General features: G+C 31.3%; 3 long non-coding RNA genes across 3 annotated transcripts in view; 1 reads left to right on the top strand and 2 right to left on the bottom strand.

Annotated features, from left to right (window-relative positions):
• The window catches only part of LOC148237546 (uncharacterized), a 105,554-nt gene that overhangs the window by 20,649 nt on the left and 60,963 nt on the right, over positions 1–23,942 (bottom strand). The gene's annotated exons all lie outside the window — the stretch shown is intronic.
• LOC148237548 (uncharacterized) overlaps positions 1–23,942 on the top strand; it is a 53,601-nt gene that overhangs the window by 25,434 nt on the left and 4,225 nt on the right. The window lies entirely within an intron of this gene.
• Positions 3,173–10,001, bottom strand: LOC148237549 (uncharacterized). The gene is made up of 3 exons (XR_015812663.1): positions 7,997–10,001; positions 6,821–7,720; positions 3,173–6,703 (listed from the first exon to the last, which is right to left on the bottom strand). It is a non-coding gene; the product is annotated as an uncharacterized LOC148237549 (long non-coding RNA).

Below are 23,942 nucleotides of genomic sequence, written 5' to 3'. Positions count from 1 at the left end.
AATAAAAAACAGCCCTGCATGGGAATTGCCAGATTGGAAAAATGTATGATGGCTTTTCACTCACGGCGATTTTAAATCTAATTTTTTTAATAATTCGAAAAGTTTTTTTATGAAACATGAAAAATTTAATGTAGCAACAGCGGTTATTAAAAAAAATTATCTACGATTCACGTATAAATATGGTAGTTCGAATTTTTTTTGTAATTCAACGGACCAATCAATTAAAGTAGATCGATCTGTTCTGGTGCTTAGATTATTCGCGTCCATTACAACAAAACATGATCCTTTTAAAGTGCATTCTCTTTAACAATCATCCAGTATTTATGAATAATATAAATATATTTTTAATAATTATTTATAGTGTATTAATATAATCACATACTATAATATATATTTCATATATTTTTTTATTTATAATTATCGGGAAACTGTTTGTTGTCAGTAGGCACAAGGCGAGTTGGATGTCAGTTTGATATTATGCAGCTTAGCCCATGCTTAGTATATCTACTTTCACTGGATTATGTTATCTTTTCTTGTCACTCTTTATAAAATAATTACTTGCAGGCCGTATTAAGACAAGCAGCCTTTCGGTTTCAGTTCAGGGTCAGTGTCGAGACAATGGACGGAAAAGACAAGAGTAAAAGACCAAGACTAATTGATTGCAAATCATGCTGGGTATCAAAAATAAACCAGTTTCTCCATCATACGTGTACTATAAAATGTATTTTTAGCCGGCCGAGTTCTTAAGCGCCATTCGAACTCTGTAGGGATAACTGTTAAAAGCTATCATATTATATAACCCCAAAATTGTTTACCATAAGTTCACACACATCTGCGCGTATCCCTTTAGCCCCACGCCGAGAGCTGTTCGTTTAGCTATTTATTAATAGTTAAAATTTATTAAAATTTAGCTCCTACGCAGGGGACAATTTTTTGGAACTTTATTATTAAAACACACTTCCGCCGCGATGTGAATAAGCAACAAAAAAAGAACCGTTGAAGCGGCAACGATTACATCACCCGCCGATCTTTGTTTTTCTTCTCGTTTAATTTCTGAACAAATAAATGCTCCTTCTGCCGAGCTGCCAAATTATTAAGCAAATAAGGAGAAATTCGTATAGATAGAAGCAGAAGTTTCAATAACAGATTTCAATAACCGCTTGCTTAACGGTCTCCCAGTGACCAAATTTAGAATCGTTTCTATTTGCATTGTCTTTTGGATGTTATTGAGAATTAAGCATTTTCAGATTATTTATTTACACGTATGCTAATAGAGAGTAGATGCGTATGTCGTTAATGATCGATTACCTCTCAGTATACTGAGAGGTAATCGAGGAAGGTCTAACATTATTAAATAAATAAATATAAAAACATAACTATGCTTGTAGAGAGTAGAATATATCTTCAATCAAAATTTAAATATTAGGTTGCGATTTTCGATTTGTGTTGAGCAATTATAAATTGGCGGGTTTCAATAAAGCTCACAATGCCACCAATTTCATGTTATTTTGCGTTTTGCTTTACGTATGGTTTTGAGGAAGGTTTGCGGGTCTTTTAATTAAATTATCTAGCTTCAAGGTTTATTGATAAAATTATTGACACGATATAAATTAATTGTTATTGCTACGAGCTAGCTGTAAATCATGTGAAAATCAATAATATCAGTGTTCTGATGGACCGTATGGTGCCATATGATATTGCTTCTCATAAAAAAGAGACTCCTTTATGTATGATTTCATTTTAATTAAAAATGTTGAAACAAGTTGACGTCAATTATCTTAAAATAACTATGCAGCATTTTGATCGTCACCAGAACTACGAGCGAGTGACTCTAATGCCTGCACTACACTCTCTGGAAGTTGGCCAAGGTTGGCCAAGGACGGAGAATATAGTGAATTACTTCGGTAAAGTTCGGTTCTGCCCGCTCTAAAATCTCTCGGAAGTTGTCCGAGGCTACCGAGAACGGGAGATAAAGTGGGGGTAATTCAGTCAACTTGGCCAGCTTCGAGCGCTTCCGAACATTGTCGGCAAAAGGACCGAAGTCGGAGCTGCTTTTTCGAGCGCGGACGGTGAGATACTTCCCCTTTTGCTCTCTCGCGTGTTAGGTGATGAGAGTGAGAGAGATAATGATATGGTGTTTCACAAACTGAGATAGAACGAGTAACTCACTTTAATTTAAGTATGCGCGTATGCGTCCTATGGTTAACACGCATGTCGAACGCTGCATCGTAGTCACGTAGTCACTTTATAATACCACATGCTTATCGGGGACTTCAACAGACTCTTACTGACATCTTTGAATATTTTAGGGCACCAAAAGAGATTCATTATATTTTTGATAGTATATTCTTCTAACAGAAATAGTTATATTTTTTTTCATATAAAATTAAATAATTAAAAAATAATTAGTGGTACTTGATTTTGTTAAAAAATATGGTTTAGAATATCCTAATGTATTTTTCTAGATCGGTTTATATAAATGTCACACCATAACGAATTCTTATTTAGAATCGATGGCGACAAATTCTAGGATATTCACAGATGAAGTATAATTTTTATGCCTTATAGCAATTTGCAAAAGCCGACAAAGATTTTGCGTGAATTGAATATTTACGACCGAAAAGTTTTCACTGATATTGTATTGGTGAGTGCCCACACAAACTTTTATAATTATCAGTAGCGTAATTTTAATAATATGACAATTTCAAAATTGCGATTATTTGGCACATTTTTCAATCGTGCGCAAATATGCCGCCGTCCGGACGGCATATGAAATTTGCGACAGTGTGGTCGCTTACTCGAAGTCGTAGGTCTCGGCCGACTTCAGTTGTAACTTCGGTTCGGACAACTTCCAGAGAGTGTAGAGCAGACATAAGCCCATATAGGTGTATACATAACACAGTGAAGGCCAAACTTCTTAAGACCACGGTCTGCTTGATGTTTAAAAAATCGTGATGAAACTTCTCTATAAACATATGTATATTCTAGATGGTTTTAGTAACCAAACAAACTTTAGATAACATCTAGATCAGTGAGTAAATTTACATTATATAATCATTACTCAAGACATAAACACAGTCGATACATAGTCTACAAATCTATAAAGGACATTCCGAAAAAGGATAATTTTATTTTATAATTTTATATGTAATATTGTGAATAAATTCATGTATTTTTCTTTATTTTTTTAATGAGTTCCTCAGTGATAACATGTAGCCTTTCACTTTTATCTAACTTATTAACGTTACTTTTTTATCACCATTTTTTCTGTTTATAACTTAATTGCCATAAACAGAAAAAATAAATTAAAAAAGTGCCACCAAATAAAGTCATTATGTGGATCATAGTGCGAACGGCAGACGTTGTTTATTTTTTTGCTAGCCTTATATTTAAACTGTAAATAAATATAAAAAAAATTTACCGCATAATGCGATTTTTTGGTACTCACTTAAATTTAGACTGCTAAGTTCCAATTACTTACTACGTTTTGTGTGAAAGAAATTTCTCACATTATTTCTTAAAAAATCATTTAGTTATCCAACAAACGTATGACACTGAGCTATTTTACTAATAGTCTGTGGCGACCGTTCACCAAACAAGATAACGATGTTTCTAGGAACTTAATTTTAATTTATGACATCATCCAAAGAGCGTTCTCAACAGCGATCTCTATGGAGATTGTGGCATAAAGATCCTTCTTAAAGAGCAGACAGTATTCTGCATCACTTTGTACTTCTGAAGACGACGATCTGTGTCCCCGGATAATGTGCTCCGTAAACCGTTAATCAAGTGATTTTTTGTTTTTAACCTGTATTTTTTTGTGTGCTATATAAATTTTATTGTAATTCTTAAATGATAATTAATAAAATATGCTGTTGAAATTTAAAATGGATTTAATTACGTATCCACCAGCAACCCATACCTGCATTATTTTATAAATTTATATTAAAAAAAAAAATATTATTTAAATGGTCGCGCAGTGAAATAAAAATAGCAACATAAATAGCTGATTGTTGCTATTTATATGGTATTAGTTCTACGTCATATATCTTTTTCATTGCTTGTCCTCAAATGTTGTTTTAAAACATTTGCCAAAACATACATATTTTTATATATTTTAAATGAACGAGACTATTTATATTTCGATGAAAATGTTAAGTTCTAAGAGCGGATCCTGTTTTGGGCACTTGTGCTCTGTAAATATATTTAAAACCATGATCATGACGATTATTTAAATTACTTAAAAAATAATCTATCTTAATACAAAAATGTAAGTTTATGGCACCTAGCGCCTATATTATTTCCGATACTCTTATAATACATTCAAATTATTTTTAACCATATAAAGTATAGCTGAATTATTTACGCTTGTCAATTCAAACAATAGTAATCGAAAATTTGAATAAAACTGACACTGTATTATTTATGTTTGACCAAATAATTTCGGCCATTCTACCATTAAAATCCAATGATTTATATCGTTAGGTTTTTCATATATTACACAAATAGGTATCGTTTTTATTGGACATGCATGATACACTCGAGCAGATTTATTCATTGTGATAAATTACAATAAGAATGAATTACGATCGGATCGTAAATATACCAAAGAGCGATTTCTTCCCAACCAATTAGTCATGCCATGACAAAATGTGAGTATGGAATGATAATAATAAGACACAAAAGTTGATGGACTGTTCTAATCCTTTAGTGAAGCTATATTTATAAACAAATATTAATAACAGTTTTTAATTGTAATATATTATGAACCATTTATGCAATAGATAAAAAAATATAATTTTTGCATTACAGAATTCGTTATCTGTAAATATAGTTTAACGTTTCAATTGCGGTACAGTATGTGAAATGGTAATGTTTATATTACTATTAAGCTATTTAGAAGTCTTGAAACTTGTGTTGGGCAAACTTTAAATGAAACTCTTCAACTCCTTGCACTTGAACGAAAGTTTGAAGATTTACGAGCGCCAAGATTTCTTTCATCTCGATATTTTCACGCCGTTAAATTTACGACTATGTTCGTTCGTCGTAAATATTGATGCGCTATGGCCGATAAAGGCTCGGAGTCTCCCGCGGGGTGGATAATGAGCTCAGAAACGGCTCCTGCTCCGGATGCTGCATCTAGGAACAAGAAGAAGCACCTGTACACATATACAAGATCATGTCCGATGGCGGTCTTCGGACAGGTACTAATGAGCGCGAAACCCGGTGGCTACTCCCGATAATCTTTAAATGATTTATTCCCGTTGGGGACTTGGTCTTCATTGATCATAATCCGAAAGGTGCGTGATCTCTCTTTGGATTTGCATAGCTGATAAAGATGGTTTATTGCATGTATATTATTAGCTGAAGCAGTGGATTTTACGACCCAAGATTCAAAGTCCATTTTATAAAATATCATCAGTACATCAGCGGCTTTTGTAGTTGTAAAAAATGTCTTATATCAGTACTTTCATCAAATTGAATTTTTTTAAGTACATCCAAAATGTTCTCCTTTCAATGCGGTTGCTGCGGCATCACTATGGTGTTGTTTTTGCCCATGATTATCTACAAATTAGTTCTAAATTATGAACTGGCGTGATATCGTGGTGCAAAATCCAAAGAATGCCCACAATTTTCGTGTTTTCTTAGTATAATTAAAGACAGCAGTTTTACATTCGATCGAACTTTACGTACTTTTTTTGGTTTTGTGTTTTCAGAGTACTTTCATTAAAAAAATTCGTGTTTTGTTTTGATGTCATAGCCATATACTAATGACATTTTGTGCTGACAAATAAAATAAACACAGCTAGAAGGAATCAGATAATAAAATTTGTTATCCAAGAAAGAGACTGCTGATGTATTAGTTCCGAGAACAACCTTCCCTCTGCCAAATCGGCAGGTAGTGATCACCGAGGAAGGAGGGTCCTTCAATTTAAGTTTTTGCAATAATTGAGATTGTCACGTACAGTTTTTGTTTTCCGTGGGTACATCTGTAGACTGTAGGCGTTTCCAAAGTGGGTTAATTCTGGATTCCGGACGTCAATCTGGATCAGAGAATACAAAAAATGAAGTTGCAGCTTCTGCAATCTTTGATGATCTGAAATTTGGGTAATGCGTTCTGTTGTTTCGACCAATGAAAAATAAGCATTAAAATATAAAACAAGATGGCTAACAATACCATGACAACAGTTTTGAATAATTATTATTTAATAACAAAATTTTGCTACGCGACAATAATTTTCATTAATTCGTCATATAACAGAATATAAATAATCGGATTGCAAATTAACTAGGTGTATACATTTAATTTTCATGGTTATAACAACCATGAAAATTAAATGTATACATAATGTGTTGAGGATTAGAAGAATACATTGATTAAACTAGATAAACAATCATAAAACAATCTTCGTAATGAAATCTTCAAATTTTGAATTCCCGACAACGGGCTCCGAGACCGAAAAGTGAGTTTTTCCTTTTATATTACATAAACATTACCATTGCTTCCGATTTAATGCACATATTCGTTAGATTTTAAGAATTTCAAATAAACCAGGTATGTTTTAAACGTGCATGTGTAATATATCCTTATTATGTGTGAGGATTGAAAGTTAATGTCGATCAAATCGGCGCTGTCGCAGTGGGAACGTTATATATATCAGCCAACGGACAGCTTATATATGTGTAGTTTCTTGAATGTTATCTAATAAACGACATTTTACAATGATTATAAATATGTGATTGCATACCTGGAATAATCGATAGTCAAAATATCTAAGAGTGGGTTATTTTTAATTCCGATGTGGCAAAATATGTATACGTCATGGTTTTTATTCAATTTTTGTTCTGTGCCATCATTCTTCTTTCGGAATAGCCGAATTCAAGATATTTAGTTACATCAAACTTAAGTAGTATGTTCTTTATAAAAAGATAATACTTGCTGACAGTGACTTCAACATGAGAAGATTCACTCTTTGCTTATATATATGTACCAATTCTACGTTGTAGCCATATAAGTCATCAAATTGTTTTATTATTGCTTCTGAAAAATAATTGAAAACAATAAGATCTTATCAACACATTATTACTACTAATATAATTCATAAATTAAATTTAAACGATGACTGAAGAACAAAATTGTCGGAAATTACTGTAGAGGATTAAAAACGTAGATTGACAACTCTTCATCTTCGACAAAATTGTCGCAATATGTCATATATTAATTGTTTGCCATACGTAAATGTTATTAGATCTGAAAATTAACTGTAAATGATACTATATAGTGGGTAAAATGTAACTTTTTGTTTACACTAATACGAGATTTTTCATTATTACTAGCATTGTAATATGTTTAATTAACTTTGGTATGTATACCTTTAATTGCCCAATCGCTCTTGTTTGTTTTTTAATATTAGATCCTGGAAAGTCAATGGTAATTTTGTTAGAATAACCATGACCAAACACTTACACTCATAATTTATAGTTTTGATTATATTGTTTATAATTCTAAATGCTACATCACTTTAAATCATCTTCAATTGACACTTTGTAAGAAAAACGCCGTGATTATAACATATTTCACTGTTTATTTAATTGCTAAATGAGCGCAGCGAGCGCTTGCTAGATCACATGTAAGCAAATTTGAAAGAGAAATCCCCGATAAAAGGCGCGCTTAAGAACGAACTATGAAACTGATTTAAACAATTTAAATTTTAAAACACTTATAAAATTATGTATAAAACTTATCAAATTCTAAAAAAAATATTTTTTTGAAATATGTTTAGCTTATACGGGATTTAAAATATAATATAAATAATGTAGATTTGTATTAGCTTCTCTATACAGAAAAAACATGTACTTAAATTTTGGTGAACATTGGCAATTTAAAGTTATAGTTTTTAGAAAAATTTTAAAATTTCGCTTTAAAAAACATTTTCAACAAAAAGGGGAAAGTTTCAAAATAAGTACTATTCATTACCAACCAACTACTAAACACATAGTGTTTGTGTATGATACCTTTTAAAGACCTGAAGGGATAAGTTTTAACATATCATTTCTATAGACATATCTTTTTCTTAAACAAATATACAAGGACCATAACAAATTATAGCTAATACATTTACTATAATCTGGCATAGGCTATATATTAAGTGCCCATGTACTTAAGCGATGCTGTGATTAATATATTAGTGAGAAGCTCAAGCTTAAAATATAATAATTTATTGTAAAATATGCACGTTTAGTGATAGCGTCAAGAACGAATGTCTGTGAAAGATTTTTTCAATTGATTAACAATGACTTATTGCACTGTAGTTTAGTTATCCATTAAAACTAATTAAAATAATTATAATACACACCTCACCAGCATGTCAGCAAAGCAAAACCGCAAAATGATTTCACAAAAGCTCTGCACTTAACCCGTATCGCACGTAAAACATTTTACGACGTCCGTTTCGCGCTTCATTCAATTGCTTGCTGTTTCTTTTCTCATTGTTATGCCTTTGGATTTATGGCATTAGGCTTCGAATCCAACTGGGTGTGTACTTTACAAGAAGTTGCTTTGCAGAATCATACCTCATGATTAATCATAACATCACCTCCTACTGATCTGGCATGCCAATGGTGTCATGGATTACACACAACCAATAATATACATATGGATGTGTACGCTTATTATATAATATACAATAGTTTGGTACAGTATATGTAAATAAAAGACTAAAAGTACCCATTAATTCTTTAAAGAAATGCTTAATCACCTAAACGTTTTATTTGTATCATATTTAAGTACTTTCCTATAACTATAATTAAGGTGGCAGTACTTTAGAGAACAATTATTCTTAGATTGTTGGGAAATCTATCTATTTAGAAAATATAATGTGCTACTTACAAAATTGAAATGTTATCTATTTACTTAATCTCATTTTTTATTCGAATCTCCGCGTATAAAAAATCTAAGTGAACAATCGTTTTCTTTTTATTATTTATGAACAGAGCAAAAACAGCAGTGGACAAAGGTTTGACACATGTAGGACTCAAGATATAGTCTTTTCGCTTTAAGTAGTTTTTTTAAGTGTTTTAAATCATGAACAACAAATTGCTTAGTGACGATTCTTTAAATACTAACAAATGTAAAAATAGACAATAGATATTTCAATTGGTTTTTTATGAATGTGAGCCAAAAAAACTTGTATTTCCAAATATTTCTGAACACAGAATAACCATTGGCAGACCTAGTTTTATATAAGTAGATATTTACTTTTAATTAATCTTCCGTTGTAACCTGACAGGCGTAAGCCCAATGCGTTACAACGTGATGCGTTACAACGTGGTCAACGTGTCATGTATAATGAATACCTATAAGTGAGTATTAACCATCAGACTGAAAGTCTGGTAATCGGTGATATCTATATTAATAATTATAAATTATTATGTGTAATAGTGCATTTTTTATAAATAAGAATTCGAGTGCCGCTGCTGAGGCTCGAGCCCGCAACTTCAGAGTTACTAGTCTGAGATGTTACGGACTACGCTATTCCTAGTTTAAATTTACTAAATTCTTATTTTATATTAAAGAATTATTTTTTAATCGATATGGTTGAATACTAAGACACACAGATGAGTAGTATTGCGATCATTTTATAAAGCAATGTATCTGCAACTGTATCGTATGTTATTAACGATTTTCCGCCGATGTGTACTTTTTCTGATCGAGCTTCAAATGCTTCATTGAATACTAAAAACAATCATCCTTGAAGTAACCCTAAGCGAATTTCAATAAGAAAACGCTTTAGTAATCTTAAATATTTCACAGATTAAACAATGATTTGATTTAAATTCCTACTTCGATTTCGCTGTGAAGTCTGCAATCTTACACGCCATACATTCTCCTCAAAAAGAACTTCATATTCAGAGATGAAATTCATCCGACCGTATAAATCTTATTAAACGAGCAATAATTTCCATTTAACCCCCTCGATTCGACTTAATCCATTTTCATCTCGGCCGTTCATTTTCTCACACGTTTGCAAAGATCCGCGCGATTAAGACGCGTTATTATTTATGCATTAGCTGGTGAGAATAACTTTCAGGGCAATAGCGAATTTATCAAAATACGAAATCGTATAAATCTTGATCACAGATACCGTTTGTATGTATGTGATATATTTCTTCGCCGAGAGCTCACGGACGCGCAGATCTTTTTTTTTAGATGCATGGTGTCAATGATAAATTCATTAAGAGTGTTCATGTGACGATCGAGAACAGCGGCTCTCAAATATATGTTGAATCGTGTAAATAATAAGTAGCATTAGGTACTTTATTTATACCTTAAAAGGGTGTAATTGTTCTTCAAGCATCGGTTAAATTAATAAATGTCATGAGGAGGGATATCTAATAATGGTAATTGAGGAACAAGTGAGAAATATTGTTGAAGTTAATTGATAGGGCACTCGCAATACACTTAAAGGTCTCTACTGCATTTTTTTAAAGATATCTAGCTGCCACCCATAAAATGAAAAAATAAATGATACACGATGTATCTCAGTTTACTGTAATCGCTTTATGATTGCAAACTAAACTTCTTTATACATATTCCCATGATGTTCCCAAAAGAATCTAATATATTTAAACTATCAATAATACTGAAAATTTATTTTCAAATATTATTTAGAATTACCTATTCGTTACTGGACCTCAAGTATACATTTACTACCTGTTGGTTTTAATAGTCTGAATATCACTGTTTTAGTGCTATCCCATTATTTTACTACAAGAAAGTACTTACTATGTGGCTAAGTGTAAAAAATACGACTTGCGGCGATCGTGCCTTTTGATAGGATGAATCGTCGTAAACATTGAAAAAAATTAACCACACGGTTCAAGAGCACTAACGGTAAAAAGTGTGTACTAATCGAGTCAAAAAATTGTCGAATAAAAAAATCAGATCGAATTGCCAGTCATTGAACGCGTGTACAAATATCTAATCTTGTATTCAATGTACCAGAATATATACGCAAAAAATAAATAGTTTAATAAAAACGAGCCTGACAACGCTATTACTGTTTCGTTACGCTGAAGAGTATTGAAAATTTTTGGATTACGATAAATTGAGTTATAAAAGATGAATAGACTTTTTTAGTGCACAAAAAATCTATTGAAGATTCGATCACGTTTTCGGACGTTGAATTCGTAAAATACGTGGGTCTAAAAAATAATGTATCTTAACTAAAATTTCATTGCAGTTGTGCAAAAATATTTATGAATACCTGTGTCACATGTCAATGCGGTTTAATGCATTCGTGTCAGGTTTTTAGGCCAGGATTTATCGCGATTTAAAAGTCTACATGTTGAAATGCACATTATTTAGTGCATGCTTCAAATGCTGATAACTGTCTGTCAAACAACATTGTATTCGATTTACTTGATCGATGTAAATTGATATACATATGAAAGGTGATATAGATACTGAATATAATTAGTATAAAAATATTTGATGTTCATATATGTGTGTATGAATTGAAATATATATGTATGTATATGCGTATATATAATATTATGTAATATAAAATCAATTTACTACGTACAGTAATATTTTTTTTTAATTTGCTTGTTTTAAAAATATTAGTAATTGCTATAACAAAATTTTAATTCCTCAATCTAAAAAAAAACATAATTACTTCATCGAGTTTATATAATATATATGCAATATTATTATAGAATAAAAAATATTTTTTAGGTATTTTGGCATAAAATTACAAAAAAAATCGACTAAAATGCCTAAAAATTAATTATCATATCTTTGACATTAAAATATTAATTAAATGTTTAAATACTCTTATCCTCCCTAAGCAGTACTCGCAATAAATAATAGTATGTTTATTTGACATAATAATTTTTATTGTCTTTTAGTTATGTTGACACAATTTAATTTCTTATATATCCTATATTTATTATTTCAAGTTCTGATAACATCGATGCAAATACTTGTACTGCGTTTTTCTCGTATTTCCATTTTGATTTTATTTTTATTTTCTAAATGTAATTAATTATATTTAAAAATATATATATTTTTTGTAAATATAAAATCTATGTACAGGCGGCCCTCGACTTTCGCGCATAATTGGTTCCTGAAAATGTGTGCGAATGTTGAATGTACGAAAGTCGAGGGAAGTAAAAAAATTGAAATTGTGTGTATTTTAAAATATTTATTTATCAAGTAATTATAAGATGTTTAAGAGGCGTTTAAAAGACACGTTTAAGTGGGGTTTGCGGGTGTTTCCTTTGAAAAGTTATCAAGAGTTAACTGTTTTCCACTATACTTTTTCTTTTCTTCATATAGTATTTTATAACATGCTATGTTTTTATTGATCGCCCTACGCACTTGAGATATGCGTTTTCCATTGGGATCACAATCTTCCATAATATTTAAAAATTTGTCAAGGTGCGTGAAGGCTTCATTCATATTTTTCATTGTAAAGAGTTTTCCAAAATAAACCTGTCTCATCTACATTAAATATTTGTCTAGAGAAATATTCTCCATCTTCAATAATTTTGGATAATTAGGAAATAAATTCTTTTGAAGCACCTTTATCCGCATCAGCCGATTCTCCAGTAAATTTAATATTATGAAAAGAATACCTCATTTTAAAATTATAAAATCAACCGTTACTTGCTTGAAAAACCGTGTTAAAATCTTTTTTTAATCTATCCTTCCAATCTTTGTGCAAACTAAAAGCTTTTGCTTGAATAATTAAAATACTCAGAGGGACATCTTTTTGATGTTGGTCATCGATCCACGATGACAAAGATTTTCCATTTCATCCATGTTTTTTTGCTGTGTTTTTTTGGAAACATATCATTAAAGATTGCAGAAATATATCTTTAGTTTCCACAATTTTGAACGTATTTCTTAATTATATTTTTAATTTGCAAAATTGAACATATCGTAAACCTGTTTGTATCATACGAACGTCCGATTGAAAAAGATTCACCGCTATCAGAACGTCTAATAATTTCGATCTTTGAAGCTTATGAGTCCTTGATTTATTTTTGTTCGTATCAACACAAGTTTTTCAGTTTCTCACTCGTGTTTATATTTTATTTAATTAAAAAAAAAAAATTAAATTTAAAACAATTGTTTTTTTTTTAAATGTGCGGAATAGTGAATTGTGCGAAAGTCGAACGTCCGAAATTCGAGGGCCGCCTCTATGTAAATATATATATATATATATATATATATATATATATATATATATATATATATTTTATATGTATGTAATTTGTACTATATAAAAATATTTTATTAATTTTTTAAATGTTTTTAATTGCATTTTTTAAATAATATATCATACGTTTAATAATGTTATCGACTTCCGTTAAATTCGCCAAAGTATGCCGATACGCTACAGTTTCCCGATAAAAACCATTATTGCAGCGCAGGTAGAAACAAAAACAACACACAATCGTATTTTCGTGCAACGTATACGACTTTCTTCTTGTGACTCGGCTCTAGCAGGCGCGAATGTATGTATTTAAAAATTGGAAGCTGTGTCGTACACTGCTTTAGACCCTTTACAGAGCTTCTTTTGCACCTTTACAGAGCTTCATAGAGACCCGCCAATTTATAACACTATTTATAAAACGTTTTTTCGTTATAGATGTCTTATGAATTGTTTTAAGACTATTTTAGTGATAATGAAAATCGCAATTTTTAAATTATTTGATTATTACAAAATAACACTGGTGTGATGTTTTTATATTCAATAACAAGATATCGATCCTAGTCTTCGAAAATAGTGAAGCTTGGCTTAAAAGCAAAAGTTGAACGCACTATTTTTCGATGCGTTCAAAAGTGTTCGGAACACACAAGCTACTCTCTAGATTTGAACCTTCCAAGGTCGTCAGCGTTTAGTGTCAGTTTCCAGCCAGATGAATTCGAAAGTGGTCATTAGGAGATTGCGTGTCTCGGGAGTAGGAGGAGGAGGAGGAGGTTCCGCTCGGACGGTGCGCGTTTAGCGCATCTAAACGCCGATGTTATATAGAATGATAAATAAAGCCTTATGCACACTACACAATATTGACGTAGATGACAAGCCGGTCACGGTGGCTGACGCCGGAAACGGCGCACAAAGTTGACAAAGCGTCGGATAATTTATTCCTTTGTCCCGCGGGACAATTTAATATACCCTTGCGGAGAGAGAAAGAATACGCCCGCAATTAATGCGCGTACCTATCGGATACCGATCTGGCCGCATAATGCGGGGCCGCAATCTAAATTTTATATTACTAAATCACGGCCGGGGCCTAATTACTGGCGGACAGGGCCGAAAAAGCGCGGACACCGCCCGGTGTCGGACTAATTACGGTTCCGTCGTAAATCCGTTGCTAAATGTGCCGAGCTGTTCGGGGTAGTCTCGGAGGTATGGAAGTATGGAGCGAACGTTGCCAGGTCGCCGAAAGTCCGACGCCCTCGAGGCGCGTCGTAAAGACTAGGAACGTATGTGACAATATCGCCTTTTGGGGGAATTTTTGAGATAAGGACAAATTTTATTGGTTGCGATACGGCGATGTATGCACTGAGGTATGCTTTTTAAAACATACTATATAACATTTTAAACATCCAAACTATCAAAAATGGAAATAATAAGTTTGAACAGTCTCAATCTGGAATTTCTAAATTCACTATGCATAAGAGTAACGAATAATATTCAGAAACTTAAGACACGATTTTTGATCAAAAACTTACACAGAAAGAGTCAATTAATATATTTTTTCTATAGTCTTCAAAATAGTATCCATTTAAGTTTCTACGCTTGTTCCATCATGATCCTGGTCTAATAAACTGCTTCATCCTAGTCTGCAAAATAATCTTCAATGGTTGAAAATCGTTGCCCTAATGTGTTTTTAGGAGTTCAGAAATAGATGAAAGTCTAATAGTTATAGATCCGGTTAATAGGGGAGATAATGTAGCAATTCAAAACTGAACTGACCAAATTTAGCCACCGTAACTGTGATGTATGTGCTTGAGCGTTATCATGATAGAACACAACGCCTGTCATTATCGCATTCCAGGTCGTTTTTTTCATCCCTAAGTTAAAATAAAATTTCTAGTAGAATTGCCCGATAATGTTTTGACCATTTAAAAGTTAATACACTAGCAATATTCCCTTTGCGCCCCAAAACATATAAGCACAACAATTTAGATTTCTAAGCAACGACAATTATTTTGTTTTTTTTAAAACTAGTAGCAAAATTCGCTCATATGCTCATATCAATCAGTATATAGGACGTAAATGTGGCTGACATGAAAAAATATTTTTCAAAACACTTTTCAGTAGATTCCACTCTTGACAGTTGACGTTAATTGTCAGATATGTAGCACCCGAAGATAATTAACCTAATGATAGATTTTATACTTTGCTTAATCAAAAATATCACTCATGGGAAAGTTTGGCTGATTTAGTCTTTAACTATCTCACTATTGAGCTTGATATTGATTTTATAAAAACTCTAGTGCATTTTCAACATGGCTGGTAGGTACGAGAAAATGTAACAAAAAATCATTATGCAAGATTTATTTATTTATTGTCAATAATTTGTGGAAAATATATAGTATTTGTGAGAAAAACATGGGTACATATGTGTGTATATCAGGCGCGTACGGTGAGATACATTCTCTTTCGCTCGCTCGCGTGCTAAGTAACGAGAGTGAGTGAGAGATAAGGGCGTTCGTTACATGCGTTCCGCACGCCCACTTATTTTCACTCGCTCTCGTTACTTAACATGCAAGCGAGCGAAATGGAATGTATCTCACATTGTGCGCAAATAAAAAAATATTAATACATATTTAGAGCATATTTTAAAGATATTAAATCATTTAAAGATGAACCGGATAACCTATTTCTTATTTTGGTGTTGAATATTCCTACCATAGAAAATGTTTTATATAATATATTATTAAATTTAGAGATTTAGTTGATATCAAGATCGTAAATTCATTTTGAGAATTATATCTATTACTTTCCACTGTTAAAATATTTAAGTGGTACATTAATTATTAATTTAATTCTTCTTCAATCGACATTATGGCAATTTAATCAGTGCTTTCTTTTTCTCGATTACTTCTATATCCGAACTTGATAATTCTTAATCATATTTTATACATACTTTTTTGGGACAGTATAAAAATAGTTTTTATTGATAATAGTATTGGGGTTTTGCAAAAAATGGATAAATCCAATGAAGCACATATTTCGTCATTCAGGGTTGTAAGCATTTCTTGTGATAAAGTTGTATTGATTTCAAAAAAAATTAACAATAATTTGAGAAGAACTGTAATTTTTATGGAAGCGAGTACTTTAGAAATATTATTCAATGCGTGAATGTTCGATTCATTAGAAACAAGATTAATTAAATATTTCTTAATGGAATTCCGTAATTTTTAAAATCTTTCAACCATAAACATAAATTAAGTTCGATTTTAATTCACTCTTTATGTATTTTTCAATACTTTTTCGAAGTAATTTTATAATTTTACGAGTTACTTTTAAGGCGATATTAAAATTCGGTTTCAACCGTAGTTTTAATTGGAATTTCTGTATTTAAGTCTTTTTCCTGATTATTTTGTACATCATTGAGAGTTTCATCTTTTCGGTATATAGCGTTTATTACAGTTAGATGAATTGCATGATTTATGCATAGTTGATCTTCGACCGGACTCTTACGTCCATTTTATTATTACACTGGCTCAATCAGTTGTTGTTGCCACAATGTCGGTTTTAAAAACAATTCCAAAAAAGCATCACATCTTTCTGTTATGAAAATATTTTTTCACTGTGAACAACAATATTGGAGTATGTTATTTTTGCAAACTGATCCAAAATTAATCATTTTACAAATTCTTTTTGTTATCAAAAAAATGTATAAGCAATTTCATGGTATCCGATTGATTCCTTGGCAATGTATATATCTCTTTTATCTGATGGATTCTAGAATGAACTTACTATTTGTGATCATTTAAATTTATAATACAAACCGTCTTCAGCAGCTAGCCGAGCGACAATTTCATGACTGATTTTTTTCTACTAAATTTGATAGTGATGGCTGACTTAATTTTATTTTTTCTGCACTCTTCTGGATTTATGTTGTGAGATTTTTTTATGAATGTGTTTAATAATCCACTTGTATTCGATCAATTACTTGAAATTTTCTTCGGACAGAAGATGCATTGAGCTGCTCCGTTTCTATTTTTTTTAAATTCTTCCTAAACTATTGATTCACTTCTGAAATATTGCAATTTCTTTCGTATTTTACAAACAACGTTTAAAGGCAAAAAATCATTATCTGTTTTTTTCAGAATATTTTTTATCGATCGGTAAATCTAAATATGGAATAAAATTTTTTATCATTGCCGACGTGACGAGTTATCTTTAGCTGTCATAAAAGCAATAAAATGTTACAAATATGTTGAAATGCTTTTTGGTCGATTATTTTAGAATTAGATAAGAAGCGAAAACGGCTGAAATAATCATAAAGAAAATAGTTGCAAAATAAAAATGATACTAAACGTATTGTAAATAAGGTAAAAAAAATATTAACCATTAAAATTGTAGTCTGAAATCTGTGCTTACAATTATACATGAAGACCGTCTACGTATTTGTCTGAAAGCAGAAGACAAACTAATACTTTCAGGAAACGAATTCTTTTTCTAGAATATCTTCCTTCTGAATTATTCTAGGAATAACACGTACATCAGACTTTTTATTACTCGCTGAAAAGTATCGTGGGATCCAAAAATTAGCGGAACTCGAGACAGCGAAAAAATTTAAAATTCCCGAGAATAAATTTTAGGGTTGTTTTGACACAAAATCCCTACTGATTAAATTTGGTCACGAGTGGAATAGCCCCTCTTGATGAATTCTTATTGTTTTACTCTTTCGACTAGTGAAGGATCATCCATATAACTTATAAAAACAAACACTTTTCTGATCATCCGTTAAAGTGAGCGTGAGACTGGCTGATGAAATTCATCATCAGCTTGTTTCTATAAATTTAGAACAGAAAAAAGCGTAATTTTTGGTGAAATAGAGAGTAGGAGTTGAAAATAATAACAATTTTGTATTTTTTTAAAAATAAATGAGCGATTGCAAGATTTGTGTTTATGCCACGTGGGTTTATATAAGTGTTTTAAAATAAGTGATTGTGCTTAGGCTCCTTCCTACTTTCGAACATTTGTCCAATGCGATAATTTGGGTCGGAAGCAGACTATATTGTTGTTTGTTACTTTTCAAATAGTATATATTTTGCATCGCTATGACCTTTTTAAAAAAAATCCTTCTGAACACCTCCTAAACATATATTAAAAGAGTCCTCCAAAGTTTTAAATTGAAGCAAACAATCATCTGAATTCTGTATTATATTAGTTAGTTTAGCTATCCATGAATTTTTAAACTGCTGTAATGCTTAAAGTAATAAATTATAATTAGATGTTAATTTCGATATTTGAAGCAATATACTAGATTAACTGATACATTCTATTAACATAAATATATAGAATGTAATATTATTATTATAATTTATCTTATAATATAACTCTTCTTGCTAGAACACTTAAGTGTAATTATCTTATTCGCAATAAATAAATTTATTCCTATTTATGGCATCAATAAAATATTATGGTATTCTATTATTATTTACTCAACGTTCATGGTGCAATGTAAGAAGTGCATTATCAGATTGTTTAATGTGTTTGTCTATATAAATTGAATTATATAAATTACAAAAATTATTGCAATATCACTAGCAGATGTCGATTATACGATCAGTTTAACTAATTCATCCATCGTGACGAATCGATTAAAATTCACCGCTCTTTGGCGAAGAAACATTCTTTCAGCATATCTAACTTTTCTCACCAAACGTGACTAATTGTAAAGTAATATTTAATAAGCATAGAGAAAGAGAGCAGCGTTTTTCTTTGTTATCTCTATCTCTTATTCTCTCACGGCCGGCAGGAGATCACCGTGGGTGTCTTCGAAATTGCACGGATCTGTCGAGGGAGTACAATTTATTGACAATTAAAATCAAATTACAAAGATTGTATAAATAAAGATATACAGGATGATTGTATGAGATAATGATCGTGCAAGCACCGTCAAGAGTGTTACGTAAGATACATGAAAAAAAAAACAAACAACGGTAACCAATCTCGGATGACTCAAGCGCGCATTGCATATGTAATTATATAAATTGCTAATTGTTGTGTAAACGTGTGCTTAATTTGAGGATTATTGACAATTATCTGTGAAAATAACTAGCAAAATTGTACACACAGAATATATTAGAGATATGCTTTTTATGGTATTCAAGTTTTAGTGACATTGATTGATACATTTTGTAATAAAAAATAAAGTACATTATAAATAAAACTATTACCTATGTCAGTGCAATTTTAATTGAATTTAATTTGTATCACAAAAAAAGTAAATGCTCAGTAGTGAACGTATAGTTTCTGTTCCATTAAACGAACCGAACGAATTTTTTATTGAGAGTATATTTTTAATGATTATTGTTATTACTTAAAACGCTGTTGACGTCGTTTATATATTAGGTACATTATTTAAATTTAGATCTTACAACTCTAACTACTACAAAAAAACACGATAAGATCATGCTAACTTAACTACAAAAATATGCCGTCCGGACGGCGGCTGCTGTCACGTACAGCTGGCATATTTGCACGCTATCGAAAAATGTGCCAAATAATCGCAATTTTTAAATTGTCATATTATTAAAATTACGCTACTGATAATTTTAAAAGTTTGTGTGGGCACTCACCAATAAAATATCAGTAAAAACTTTTCGGTCGTAAATATTCAATTTACGCAAAATCTTTATCGGCTTTTGAAAAATGCCATAAGGCATAAAAATGATACTTCAGAATACGAACACCACATCTGTGACTATCCTAGAATTTGTCGCCATCGATTCTAAATAAGAATTCGTTATGGTGTGACATTTATATAAACCGATCTAGGAAAATACATAAAGATATTCGAAACGATTTTTTTAACAAAATCAAGTACCAATAATTATTTTTTAATTATTTAATTTTATACGAAAAAAATATAATAACGATATCTGTTAAAAGAATATACTATCAAATATATAATTAATCCTTTTTGGTGCCCTAAAATATTCAAAGATGTCAGTAAGAGTCTGTTGAAGTCCCAGATATGCACGTGGTATTATAACTTGACCACGTGAGCGTGTTAACCATAGGACGCCTACCCGCATACTGAAATTAAACCGAGTTACTCGTTCTATCTCAGTTTGCGAAACACCATATCATTATCTCTCCACGCGAGAGAGCGAAAGGAGAATTTCACAGCGCTCGAAAGAGCAGCTCCGACTTTGGTCCCTTTGACTCCGGTCCTTTTGCCGACAATTTTTAGAAGCGCCCCACTTTACCTCCCGTTCTCGGTAACCTCGGACAACTTCAGAGAGATTTTAGAGCCGAGAGAAGTAATCCACTATATTCTCCGTCCTTGGCTAACCTTGGCCAGCTTCCAGAGAGTGTAGTGCAGGCATTAAACATTCGTTCCTCAAATATATGTATATTACCATGCATAACTTGGTTTATTTTGTATGTAATAAATTAAATATATATTTGTTATCTGTAATGTTTCAAGTCACTACTCCCAGTTGAAATTAATGGACCACTGTAATTTTTTTATATCAAATGATTTTGCATATTTTATAGGTAAACTATGTGAAATTTGTTTGTAGATCATCACTCGTATTTTTTTGTAATATATTGTATAAAATATGTAATTCCACTCGCGTATTAATCGATGTCGTCGTCAACAGTATATTAATAATAGATAAACTACTTTTTTCCACAAATTATATATATTCTACGGTTTCATATAGTCAGTCCGGTTTGCCCTGGTGCTGCTGTCAACGTCGAAGGCGTTCTTAGAAACAAATATGACAGTACATAGACACATGGAGCAATTGACGAAAAAATCCACGCACATGCTTTCACCCGTTCGCTTACAGCTTACAAATTAGCGCATTATAGCTACCGAGAAATATGGCATACCTTCTAAGGACATGGCTATATCATAATTCCAAGCCTAGCCTCTCTAATCCCTTTATCGCGCATATCAATGAACGAATGGAAAAAAAAGTATAAAATAAAAAGCCATAGATATGAGGCAAAATAATATAAATCATATATGGCTGTAAAATAACAATATTAAAATAATGTTGATATGTACCATATTATGCACTTATATGGTTAATGATCCAATTGTGACGGTTGTGTGAGATGTGATCGACATTTGATAGCAGTATGCTTGTTTTTTGTTGATTGCTTCGACTGGATATTTCCATTAATAGGCATATTATATTGAGAGTATATTTTTGTATGCATTAACTTTACCGGCGTTAGCTGTGTTTCAGAATATATTAGACATTGTTTTTAAATTGTTTTTTAATCAGGGCTTTTTAAACAAAAGGTACCGAAACTCACTTCTTATCAAGCATTTTACTAAAGAAAATTATATTCAAATACCATTTAAATTAAATTTAAAGCAGCTTTTCCAATGCCACGAAGCGCATAAAAAATTAAACAATTTTTTTATGAGAGATTTGCTTAGAAAGTATTGGTCAAAGCGTATTCAAACTTAATTTTAGTCAATAGGAGAGCCCAAAAACAATTATCACTTCTCAGAAGTCAAAAATTCATGTCAAAAGCAATAAAATCGCGTTGGCGCCATCACACTGCGACGGTGTCAGGTTTCTTTTTTTTTAAATATTTATTAAGCCTTTAAACTATTTTTTTATTTTTAAACCGATATTCTCTAATTTCAAAACTACCTTAAAAACCATAAAACTACTGTGGTTATTTTATTCTTATCCTTAGCCAACAACCAATTATTTATCACTACTTGTTATGCAGTCTCTGTGGAATGTTTTTCTCCTAATCCCGATTGTTATTCACACAGAATTTTGTGTAAAATAATTAAATCAATAAAAAAAAAAATAAAAAATGATCAGATATTTCTCTTCCAGTGAGTGCTTTATTTACTAAATAATATAGTTTAATTTCTAGTATTTTTTACGTTTCTTTAATTATATTTATATCCAATAGTTTTTTCAATAAACAAATTTTATTTTGAATTTATTTTGAAGATTCTGATTTTAATTCTCCAAATTTTATATTAAATGTAGTATTATAATATTGTAGTAATTTATTTAACTGAGATATTGAATGCATAATCTCTTATGATCTTTTACTATATTTTTAATGTCGTTTTTTAAAAAGGACTAATTAATTGTTTTCCACGTTTTATTCCAGTGATTTTTTATTTCATCCATCGACTTTTCATAACATTTTTTTTAGATATTCTTAAAGCTTTTACTGCCATATTTCTAATTTTTTTGTATGTATCTCTTCTCTTTGAAACATTTTGAACATCAGCATTAAACCACGGTTTTGGATATATACATAATAAAATCTAATTTATTTTGGTGAATATTTAGCGAAGTTGCCTGACAAATATGTATATATTATATAAACCGAAGATTAAATTATAAAATTATATATATAGTTTTCGTATTTTTATAACTTGAGTTACACCATTCAGATAAAAAAATCTAACATATTAGTGTCCAAGCGCATATACTTAACCATTAATCAAGCTAATTATTGTCTATTTATAATTCAACCATTTTAACTCTTCGCCATAATGGAAATAGATTATAACCGAAAAATCCATATAAATAGACACATTAAACGTACACGCCGCCTTGCGCCTCAAAAACCAGTTTCAAGGCGCGCATTTTTTTCCATATAAATCGATAACAATTTTATTAAGTAAATTATGACCGTAGTGAGGCTGGTCGCAGATACGCAGCGTGATTTTTTTTATAAATAAAAAATCTTAGCGAGAACGAACCTCGCAGCTAATTCGCTATGACAAAAAACGGCATACATGGAATGAAAATTTAAAATCTATTAAATAATAAAAGCTTACTTGGTTCGATTGTTCTATGAGATATTTTTTTATTATTCAATTCTATTCCTTAAGCCTAATATCATACATATGTATAGGCATTCATACACCTGTTTCTCAAACGTAAGGGGGTCCGTGTGAAATGTTGACCACTAAATCATCAACAACGGATTGTATATTATGCGTGTGTATGGAGAGTTAGTAAAAACGTGGCCGACATGACCAGGTGGGCGTTTACTTGACCATAGTAAACTTATTTATAGCATCGTTGGAGGCTTCGCATATGATTTGGTCGAAAAGTCATTTTTTATTATTTTAAAAATATATGATTTGGGTATACCTTGAAAAATGTTCATTTTCTATAATTTATTACAAATCTGACAATCATGACTTAACAGGTATGACAATGCGGCATGATAGCTGTTATATGGTTCAATCAATAATTACGCCACACCTAAAATAGATAAACACCATCTCACATATTTTTATTCTTCTTGTGTTTGGCAAGCACGTCGAAAAGTTGAGAGTGTTCTCGAGTGCTGACGTCCTGGTCCTGACGGGTAAGAATAAGGGACGCGATTGTGACTAGGGAGTCGTAATGCTCACAGCCAAAAGTCACCAATCATTGACACCGCTACTTAGCAACTTCAAAAAGTGCTTCATTGAGTAGTTGCTACTAATGAATTGTATCCCAATGCGCATAGCAAAATAGCATTAGACCCGTACTTCCCTTTTTAAATTATCTTTAACAACAAAGAGTATTTCCCTCCATTTGAATTGCAGCGTTGCCAATTAATATATAATTAAATTAATGTTTTTTTGTAGGTACTTATATATACTTTTACTTATATATATTATTAGTAATTCTTTCACTATTCTAGTATCTACCATCATGTATCCATGTGTGTCTCTTCGTGTTT

Source organism: Plectrocnemia conspersa, unplaced genomic scaffold (assembly GCF_051122295.1).
Source record: "Plectrocnemia conspersa isolate PC_06_02 unplaced genomic scaffold, ASM5112229v1 ptg000002l, whole genome shotgun sequence".
Classification (NCBI taxonomy): domain Eukaryota; kingdom Metazoa; phylum Arthropoda; class Insecta; order Trichoptera; family Polycentropodidae; genus Plectrocnemia; species Plectrocnemia conspersa.
This window is presented reverse-complemented; position numbering and strand designations above follow the sequence as displayed.